At 41.1% G+C, this 11,541-nt stretch overlaps 1 protein-coding gene across 2 annotated transcripts in view; it reads left to right on the top strand.

Annotated features, from left to right (window-relative positions):
- The window catches only part of LOC138740708 (interferon-inducible GTPase 5-like), a 49,511-nt gene that overhangs the window by 28,087 nt on the left and 9,883 nt on the right, over positions 1–11,541 (top strand). The window lies entirely within an intron of this gene.

Here is an 11,541-nt window from a genome sequence, read left to right as displayed (position 1 = left end):
CTGCTTAGCAATTTAAATCTTCTGTGCTTCACACCCACCACCCCCATTACTCTTGTAGAATATCCCTGTCTATGTGTTTAGAATGTTCCTATTGTGCCAGCCTCTACCACCATGCCTCGTGATGCATTCCAGGCACCAGCTACGCTCTGGGTTAAAAAAAACACACCTGATTCCTCCCTTCACCCTAATCAGATATCCACTGCTGTTTGTTACTGTCGCCCTGTAGAAAAAGTGCTGGCTGGCCCCCATCTATCCTCCTTCTAATCTTGCAGACCTCCATTAAGTCACCTCTCCATCTTCGTGCCATTGCTCTGTTAACCTTGCCTTAAAAGGCACTTTGTCCAATCCTGGCAACATCGTGGTAAATCTCCAATCACTGCAAACTTTCTTGTAATGAGGGACCCAGAACTGTATGCAATATAACAAGTGTGATCTAATTAGGGGGATCCAAGATGGAAGTGAGGGACTTGTAAGGTGATCCAAGAACTCGCAGATGAAAAGAGAAGATGTATTAAAGATCTTGTAGAGGGCCGAGCGACTGTGTGGCTGAATCACCACACCAGTCGGCTGACTCAAGATGGCGTGTGTCTCCCTTCATTCCTGAGGAGAAGCCCACGGTTGATGCCATGTGTTGCCTAAGGGAACTCCCCGCTTCCGGGTGGTGCACAGCAGGCCAAGGAGTGATGCCACGACACACTGACATCGTTTCCGGAGGCCGGCGGAAGCATCGCCGAAGTGTTCAATCCCCGATGCACAGCACTACAGCGGTGACCCAAACAGTTCCAACATTTTTTGACCGCGAGAAGATGCAGGATACTGCTACCACTACAGTCACAGCAGCGGCGACCAACATGGTGGGCGTGCATATGCCCCCCTTCAGGACAAATCAGCCCAGGAACTGTCGGCAGCTGGCCAAGTCCAGGTTTCACATCAGAGGCATTGTCTCGGAGGACACCAAGTTCTGGCACATCATCATTGCCCTGGACATTGCCACTGCAGCAACAATAAGCTCCTTCATGGAGAATCCTCCCATGGAGTACAAGTCCTAGAAATTCTGATGTTTCCTCCTCGATTCCCTGCAACTCAGCCGTCATGAGCGACCCGTTCAAATCCTGAGCATGCAGGGCCTGGGAGACAGGAACCCCTCTGAACTCATGCACAAGATGGTGGTCCTAAGGGGGCATCATATTGCTGTCATGGGGAAAACCACGCACCCTATCAACTCCCTAGGGATTTAACAAAAAAGTACTTTTTAAGAAAAGTTAAAACTATTTTGAAGTGTTTTACTATCAAGAAAAAATGTCTCTGAAGAAAGTAAAACTAACAACCACACCAAAAGAAAAAAGTGAACACAGAAAGGAGAAAGAATTTGGGCCTAACTTGTCAATGAAGCAGGCTGTCGAAGTTCATCCTGCAGCTGCTGGAGACAGCCCTGGTGAGGGATTGTCTTCTGGAGCCATCCCTGTGGCTCTCCACAAAGATGGCACCACTGGATGAAGCAAAACTATACCGTGCATGCACGAGAAGTCACGTATGCACATTGTAGATGGAAAAAGCTAAAAAAAATCTCCACAGTTCTTAAAGGGCCAGTCCAGCATTCCAGTTACTGAAGAAGAAAGATTTTTTTCAACGTGGCCGATGAGTATAACAACTTATATATTTTCAAAGTTTGGTGGTGTGGACAGTGAGGAAGATTATCACAGCTTGCAGGGGGCAGTTAGAAGAGTGGGCTGAAAGATGGCAGATAAAGTTTAACACTGATAAATGTGAGGTAATACATTTTGGTCGGACAAAGGAAATTAGGGGTCATGGTACATAATTCCCTGAAAGTTGAATCACATGTGGAGAGGGTAGTGAAGAAGGCATTTAGTATGTTGACTTTTATATATCGAGAGTGTGGAACACAAGGGTTGGGATGTTATGCTAAACTTGTACAAGACATTGGTGAGACTAAATTTGGAATATTGTATGCAGTTTTGGTCACCGAATTGCAGGAAGGATATAAACTGTATAGAAAGAGTGCAGAGGAGGTTTATGAGAATGTTGCTGGGGTTTCAGGGTTTGAGTTAAAAGGAAAGGTTGAGCAGGCTGGAAGTTTATTCCCCGGAGCATAGAAAGTTGAGGGGTGATTTGATAGAGATATTCAAAATTATAAGGGGGAAAGAAAGAGTCAATGTGAATAATCTTTTTCCATTTAGAGTGGGGGAGATTCAAACAAGAGGACATGGATTGAGAGTAAAAGGAGAAAAAGATAAGGGGGAATTTATTCACGCAGAGGGTGGTGGGGGCATGGAATGAACTTCTGACCGAGGATGTAGGAGCGAGATCGATGTTAATATTCAAGGAAAAGTTTATGGATAGGAGAGTTGTGGGACGAATGCAGGTCAGTGGAACTAGGTGGTAGAAAATGTTTGGCATGGGCTGTTTTTGTTCTGTAAATGGTTATCTGGTTAACTCTGCAAGTGAAGAAGAAGAGACAAGTACAGAGGAAGAAGGATTTAAAGGCAAGGAAAAGACTTTTAAAAAGAAAATGGACAAATTTGAGATTAAAATTGATAAACTTTCAGATGCAAAGGAAAACCATGTTAAATTTTTAACTGTAGAGTTAAAACAAGTTAGAATTGATTTGACTAAATTGATAAATAATGTCCACAAATTGTTGATAAATTTGAAGAAAAAATTCAAGAAGTTCAACGTATTGCAGAAAGAGAAAATGTTAAATGAAGATTCAGTTTCTACTTTGGTTTCTATGAGTGAAAAATTGCTTGAGAAGGCTGATATTATAGAATTTGAATTTTTTCAGGAATGAATACCAGAAATATTTGGACCAAAGAATTTTGAGAGAAGATTTTGATTTGAGAGGCCCATAGAACTCTTAGACGAAAACCAGGTCCGAACCAGAGTCCCCATTCTATTTTGATCAGATTTTTAAATTATCGATATAATGAGAAGATACTTGGTTTAGTGATTAGAAGAGCTAAAGAATGTGGACCTTTGAACTACGAAAGGGATAAGATTTTGTTTATCTGGATGTGAGTCAAGCTCTACTGAAGAAAAGAAACAAGTTTAACCCGGTTAAGAAGGCTTTTTATGATAAAGGCTAGAATTTTGTTCTTCGATATCCAGCCATGTTTAAAATATTTATGCCAGATCAGAAGAATGTCTTTTGCACTAACTATGTCCAGGCTGAAGAATATGTTAAAGACCTCCCGAAGGTTCAAGCACCTGCGCAAGAGAACTTGCTAAATGAATTTTTGATGAAGAATGGGAGTGTATTCTCCCCACTTTTTTTCTTCTCTTTCTTTTGAAGAAGAAATTTTGTGTGGGCTAGTTTTGTTGTTTTAATGGAATGTTACTTTTTCCGCCGGGGTCAGGATTGTAGTTGTTTTCTGACGACTACATGTGTTTTCATGGTCTGACCATGACCTGTAAAATGGAGAGTGGTAATGGTAGTTTTTCTGGAATGGGGCAGGGGAGGCGGGGGGGGGTGGGGGGGGGGGGCGGTTATTATTTCTTTTTTTTTCAGTTTAATAATCTTTTACAATGCTTTTATTTTGAATAAAATTAATGTTTTTGGATTGCAGATGATGGCACCTGAGATTAGACTAATTTGTGGGGATTCTTCCTGAACAGGAATGATTGATAGTGATTTTTTAAAGTATATAGACAAAATCATTTAAAATTTTGAATTTTAATATTAATGGGATAAACAGACAAATAAAAAGAAAGTGATTTTATCTTATATTAAGAAATTAGGAGTAGATATTGCCTTTCTACAAGAAACCCAACTCCTGTATTCTATGCACACTGTTAAGAATATGATCATTAACCGTATACTCCACCTTCAAGTTAAAAAGGCTTATGGGATGCTGGTCTTCATTAATCAGGCATTTGAGCTCAACAGCCTTGAGGCAATGTTGCAATTCAATAAAACTCAGATTAGCATTTGCATCAGTTCTGGCTACCTCATTACAAAAAGGATGTGGAAGTTTAGCAGATGTTCAGAGGAGATTTAGCAGGATGTTGGCTGGATTGGGAAGGTGTCTTTTGAGGCAAGTTTAACAGTGCTAGGGATTTTCTCTTTGGAACAAAGAAGAAGGAGAGGTGACTTAATTGAGGTCTGCAAGATTATAAGGAGCATAGATGGGGGATAGTGGCAGCCAGTACTTTTTCTATAGGAACAAATACCAGTGGACATCTAATTAAGTTGAGGGGAGGAATCAGGTGAGTTTTTAAAAAAAACCCACAGTGTAGCAGGTGCCTGGAATGCATTGCCAGGGGTGATGGTGGAGGCTGGTACAATAGGAACATTCTAAAGACGGAGATGGGGAGATTCTGCAAGAGTAATGGGGTTTGTGGGTGTGAAGCATGGAAGATTTAAATTGCTGAGCAGGTTTATATAACTGGCACAACATTGTAGGCCAAAGGGCTTGTACTGTGCCGAAATGTTCTTACTTCTGTCAATCATCAAGATTATTTTAAAAATATAAACTAGTGTGGGGTCCATATTCCAGTCACCCTGTGAGGCTGAATTTATTTAACAGGCATACGATGTCATTGGAATTTAACTGAATTCACTACAGAGTCCTTGCCTGTGAACAGATGATGGGACAACTCGAACAAGATCACACACACACACACACACACACACACACACACACACACACACACACACACACACACACACCCCCAGTCACACCTACACACACACCCAGACCCACACCCACATGTACACTCACACACACACACATAAACCCACACACACGCAGACACACACAAACACAAACAAACACACTCCAACAGACACACACCCCCCCCCACACACACACACACACACACACACACACACCAAGACACACATACCCACACACACCCCCAGAACAGTGGGCAAATGTAAAGGGAGAAATAAGTTAATTATTTGAGGCTGTTAATAAAATTAAGAATGCAAGAAGATATGCAACAGTAGAGGAAAGAGAAACTACAGTAGAAGACACTACGACTGCTTAAACTATGGAGATAAAGAAGTTGCAGCAAAGGGGGGGCGTGGCCTGATGGCAAAGGAATAAGTGTAATTCTATCTTCCCCCAGTTGGATTAATAAATACCTGAATTAAAATACTTTAAAAAGTCTTTAAAGTTTGCTCTGAAGTTGTCTGAATGTTAAAAGACTACAATGGCTGTTAATACAAAGAAATCAAAAGCACAGATTCAGAAGAAACTTCCTTTTAAGAGTACAGAAGAAATGAGGCCTACTTACCAAGTGGAATCCATGGAACCAATTGGACAGCCCCCTAAGCAGCAATGCCCTCCAGCTTGTTTAAGTATTACCCTGGTACCCTCGCAAGATGGCGCTGGGCTTCCAATTTTGGCAGCTGGGCGCTATAAAGTTGCTGGAGTCAATAGTGTCACGCCCGATGCACGATACCACTGTGGGTCCCAGTGGCGCAGAGGCCCGAGGCAGCACGTCGGAGGACACGTATGCACGGGCCCCGGCACTGCCGGGCATATGCGGATCTCGAGTACGCAATCTTTTGGACAGGGTCTGCAGCCCAGAGGCTGGCAGTGAAGTAAGCCGGCAGCGGCCTGAACATGTCAGGTCTGGGTCTGCAGGTGTGCAGACCAGAAGCAAGATGATGAAATTGATGGCAGAATCAAGGGAACAACCAGGAAAAGCTTTTCAAACTGAAGAAATGGAAGAAGAGTCACTGACTGTTACTGAATTGAAAGAAGGTAGGCCTCAAGGAGAGACTAGTGATACTACTTTTGATGCTGTTTTTACAATTTTGGAATCTATAGCTCATCAAATGGGTAATATGTCAACACAAATGTCTACTCAGATTAATCATGGATTTATGAATATGACTGAAAAAATGAATAATATTTGTGAAGAAGTTTCTTCTGTTAAGAAAGATATTTCTGTCATTAAAGCTGAAGTTAAGAGATGCTTGAATATGGTGGATACAGTTCAAGACAATTTTAAGAAGATGGAAGGTGCCTTTCAAATTTGTAAAAAACAAGTGGTTCATAATAAAGAAAAATAGAAAAAGTGGAAGATTCTTTTATTGGATGGGAAATTCAGAAGAAGGTCTTATTGAAGAAGATAGATTTTTTGGAAAAATCAAAGCCTCTGCAATAATGTTAAAATAGTAGGAATTCCTGAAGGAATTGAGGGTTTGGATCCAATAAAAAAACTTTAAAAAGTGGATCCATGAAGCACTGGGATTGGAATATTTTTTCCAGAAGGTTTGGAATTAGATAGGGTACATAGGGCCATATCCGGGTATACCATATATACCCGGTATACAAGTATACCATATCCGGGTCAACTTCCATGAGCTGTTTTGATTCGTTGTTTACGGTACCAAGATAGGGGAACTATTTTGAGAGTAGCAGTCCAAAAAGCACACAGTTATCAGTCCCTGTTGATGGTACAAGGAAATAAGGTTTTTTCTATCTGGATTTAAGTCAAGAAATTATTAAAAGGCATGAAGAATTCAATTCTGCTAAAGAGATGTTTTAGAGGAAGGGTTATAAATTTTCTTTTTGATCTTTAGTTTTGAAGATCTTTTATGGTAATTTCCAATCACAGTTTTTTGAGAGTGATCATGAATTTTTGTCAATTCTTTGCCAGACAGGGCTACTTAAAGGCACTCTTCACCAAAGGGGAAGATATCTGATAAGAAGAATGGAAATGGGAACAGGAAGACAAATATGTCAAAGAGCTTGATTGATATTGATGATCTGGAACAAGCTTTGGGATTGAATTCATTGGGGCTGTGAGCTGATTTAGACTTGTAATTTTATGTCCGGTTGGGGGAATGGAGGTCGCTGAAGTTTTCGAAAGTTGTCCGCCACCTGTGGGAAGGATTTTATTTCTTCCCACACCCAGTTAAGTGGGGAGTTACTAACTTTGAGGTTTCCTTTTCTAAAAAAATACCTTTTTATTTGTGTAAGTTTTACTTTGTTTAGAGAGGGGTTTAGTGATTGTTTAATTTAGATTACTCCATACTGCCCGGACCGGGGCCGAGGCCGCCGCAGCTCACCCTGTGCCTGGACTGGGGCCGCCGCCTCCCACTCTCTGCCCGGATCGGGGCCTCCGCCTGCCCCACTCGACCGAGGCCGGGGCCGCCGTCTCCCCCTTGCTCCTGCCCGGATCGGGGCCGCTGCCGCCGCCTATCTTTCGCCCGGACCGGGGCCGAGGCCGCTGCTGCTCTCCCTGTGTGACCTCACCAAAGCCTTCGACACCGTGAGCAGGAAAGGGCTTTGGCAAATACTAGAGCGCATCGGATGTCCCCCAAAGTTCCTCAACATGATTATCCAACTGCACGAAAACCAACAAAGTCGGGTCAGATACAGCAATGAGCTCTCTGAACCCTTCTCCATTAACAATGGCGTGAAGCAAGGCTGTGTTCTCGCACCAACCCTCTTTTCAATCTTCTTCAGCATGATTCTGAACCAAGCCATGAAAGACCTCGACAATGAAGATGCTGTTTACATCCGGTACCGCACGGATGGCAGTCTGTTCAATCTGAGGCGCCTGCAAGCTCACACCAAGACACAAGAGAAACTTGTCCGTGAACTACTCTTTGCAGATGATGCCGCTTTAGTTGCCCATTCAGAGCCAGCTCTTCAGCGCTTGACGTCCTGCTTTGCGGAAACTGCCAAAATGTTTGGCCTGGAAGTCAGCCTGAAGAAAACTGAGGTCCTCCATCAGCCAGCTCCCCACCATGACTACCAGCCCCCCCACATCTCCATCGGGCACACAAAACTCAAAACGGTCAACCAGTTTACCTATCTCGGCTGCACCATTTCATCAGATGCAAGGATTGACAATGAGATAGACAACAGACTCGCCAAGGCAAATAGCACCTTTGGAAGACTACACAAAAGAGTCTGGAAAAACAACCAACTGAAAAACCTCACAAAGATAAGCGTATACAGAGCCGTTGTCATACCCACACTCCTGTTCGGCTCCGAATCATGGGTCCTCTACCGGCACCTCCTAGATCGCTTCCACCAGCGTTGTCTCTGCTCCATCCTCAACATCCATTGGAGCGCTTTCATCCCTAACGTCGAAGTACTCGAGATGGCAGAGGTCGACAGCATCGAGTCCACGCTGCTGAAGATCCAGCTGCGCTGGATGGGTCACGTCTCCAGAATGGAGGACCATCGCCTTCCCAAGATCGTGTTATATGGCGAGCTCTCCACTGGCCACCGTGACAGAGGTGCACCAAAGAAAAGGTACAAGGACTGCCTAAAGAAATCTCTTGCTGCCTGCCACATTGACCACCGCCAGTGGGCTGATAATGCCTCAAACCGTGCATCTTGGCGCCTCACAGTTTGGCGGGCAGCAACCTCCTTTGAAGAAGACCGCAGAGCCCACCTCACTGACAAAAGGCAAAGGAGGAAAAACCCAACACCCAACCCCAACCAACCAATTTTCCCCTGCAACCGCTGCAACCGTGTCTGCCTGTCCCCCATCGGACTTGTCAGCCACAAACGAGCCTGCAGCTGACGTGGACTTTTTACCCCCTCCATAAATCTTCGTCTGCGAAGCCAAGCCAAAGAAAAAAAAATTTAGATTACTTAGCAAGGGGAGCTTCCAAATTTTTTTATTGGAGAAGGGTTTTTTTTTGCAGATAGAAGAAATAGAAAGAGAGTTTTTAAATTTTGCTTCTATTTTATTCTGATAACAATGTCTAGTTTGAACTTCGCAGCATTTAATGTGCAGGGTTTTAATAACCTGATTAAGCGAAAACATGTTTTAGTCTCTATAAAAAAGGTGAAAGTTGATATTGCTTTTTTGCAGGAAACTCATTTAACTGAAAGAGAACATTTGAAATTGAAGAGGGATTGGGTCGATCATGTATTTTTATCTACTTTTAATTTGAAAGCAAGTGGATTGGTGATCTTGATTCATAAGAAAATACAGTTTGAACTTGAATCTTTGGTGGAATCAGCTGGCTGAATTTTAATGATTAATTGTAAATTCTTTGCTGAGTCATGGTCTTTGTTGAATCTGTACGCACCTAATGTCGATAATGAACAATTTATGTTTGAAGCTTTTTGAACTTTAAGTCAAGCTAAATAGAATATTTTGATTGGGGGAGATTTTAATTGTGTATTAGATCCACTATTTGATAAATCTCCAAAAATCGTGATAAAATCAAAAGTAGTGGTCCAATTGGTTTCCTTGATGAAAGACTTAAATTTGATAGAGGTTTGGAGAAGGTTAAACTCGACTGAGAAAGATTTTTCATTTTATTCCTCGCGCCATGATTCATTCTCAAGGATTGACTTTTTTGGCATCAGCACATTTACAATCCCGATTTATTCAAGCTGAATATAAAAGTAGAATAATTTCTGATCATTCATTGTTATTCATTTCTTGTGTTGGACCGGAAGTTATTCAACCTTTCAGTGGAGGTTTAATATAATGGTATTGAAAAAAACTGAATTTGTAAAATTCATTAAGGATAAAATTGTTTCCTTATATTTGAATAGGAATAGAGTTCAGAGTAATTTCACTGTATGGGATGCTTTTAAGGTGTTTTTACGTGGTCAAATTATTAGCTATGGATCAAAGGAAAAGAAGAAATTTTTGGCAGAGACTCAATCATTGGACAAACAGATAGCTGATTTGGAAAAAGAATTTCAGAGGAATTGTATGGAGGATAATAAGGCAGTTTTGACTACATTGAAGTTACGATATAATACATTACAAGCATAACAATTTGAATGCTTGATTCAAAGATCTAAATAACATTATTATGAGTTAGGGACAGAGCCCATACAGTTTTGACCTGGCAATTGAAAACAGAACAAGCATCAAGAACTACTAATGGTGTGAGGAAAGATAATTCCGTTACTTTTAAACCTCAGGAAATCGATGACTAATTTTTATCATTTTATCAGAAATTATTTGCTCCTGAGGGAATTCGAGAAGATTAATCTTTTTTGTCAGAATTAAACTTGCCAATATTAGGGGAAGATGATGTGAGGAAACTGGATTCTCCTTTTACAGATTTAGAAATAAAGGATGTTATTCAACAAATGCCTAATGGGATATCTCCAGGAGATGATGAGTTCACTGTTGAATTTTATAAATTTTTTTATGATGATCTGTCCTCTTTATTTATGGATGTTTTTCATCAGGTAACCCAGGAACAAGCCTTACCAGATTTGTGTTTAAGTGCAATAATAACAGTTATACCAAAAAAAGATAGAGACCATTTGAAAGTAGCTTGATATCAGCCTATTTATTTATTAAATGTGGATTATAAAATAATAGTGAAATTATTGGTGAATAGACGTGCTAAGTATTTACCACAATTGGTACATGCTGATCAGGCTGGTTTTATTAAAAATAGGTATGCTTCTGACAATATTCTTAAGAGTGATTTCACTGATAAACGCTTCATGTCAGCAACCTAACTTACCAATGTTAGTTGCATTAGATGCTGAAAAAGCTTTTGATAGGGTCGAATGGAATTTTTTATTTAAAGTTTTGGAGAAATATGTTTGGACCCTTTTTTATTGGTTATACAATAATTCTGCAGCTAGGGTGATGACAAATGGTCAGACCTCTTCTTTCTTTAAATTATCACGTTCAACTCATCAAGGTTGTCTTCTGTCACCAGCTCTATTTGCGTTGGTCATCAAACCGTTAGCTCAAGCTATTAGACAGAATTAGAATATTAAAGGTATAAGAATAGTACATGATGAATATAAGATTAATCTATTTGCGGATGGAGGGACGTGGCAAGATGGCATAGAGTCGAGACGTGCAATCTCGTCCTCTCTGGCCAGACTTTTAAATACCTGTTTTTAACCCTTTGTTTTCAAGTTTAAACTTTTAAAATTTTAGTTTAAAGTATTAAGGAATTATTATGGCCTCTAATGGTAAAAAGACTAAACCTCAAGTTCATAAGAAGTTACATTTTCGAAGTGCTGAAGTTTGGGGCATAGACAACTTGATACAGCCCCAGGCTCAATCTCTTCATTGTCTAAACCCCAAAGATTGCCTGTGGGGGCTGGAAAAAAATTACTCACCAAATGAAGGATGGCGCTGGAATTACCCGTTCTCTGGAAGAAGGTGCGTGTTCCCAAAAAGTGGACCCCGATTTGGAAAGCCTTTAGATTTCAATGGAAAGAGCACACAGGAAGACTACTCCATTGTTGAAATGCATGAGGTCGCATTTCAATCTGAAGAAATTGTTTTTATTCGTGAATTGATGAAAAAAACAATGAGATAAGGGAGGAGACCAGTGGTGACTCCCTGAGGAAGCCGGAGTGCATTACTTGGAGTCCAGACCTGCAGTAAAACTTTTAAAATGCCTTCTGTTGAGTTGTAGCAGGAGCTGCAGTTACCTAGTTCTGCCACTATGTCAGAGAGAGCAGACCTGAGCTTTACTGAATCACAGTGTATGCAATTAAATAAAGTTATTCAAGCTGTTATAAAACGTTTGTTGACATCTCAAATGAATGAAATGGCCCAAATGAATGCTGGTATGTTCAGAATTGAATATGGTTAAGACACGAG

The sequence above is a fragment of the Narcine bancroftii genome, chromosome 8, assembly GCF_036971445.1.
Source record: "Narcine bancroftii isolate sNarBan1 chromosome 8, sNarBan1.hap1, whole genome shotgun sequence".
In the NCBI taxonomy this organism is placed as follows: Eukaryota; Metazoa; Chordata; class Chondrichthyes; order Torpediniformes; family Narcinidae; genus Narcine; species Narcine bancroftii.
The sequence above is the reverse complement of the archived record's forward strand: the minus strand, read 5'-3'. Positions and strand labels throughout refer to the sequence as shown.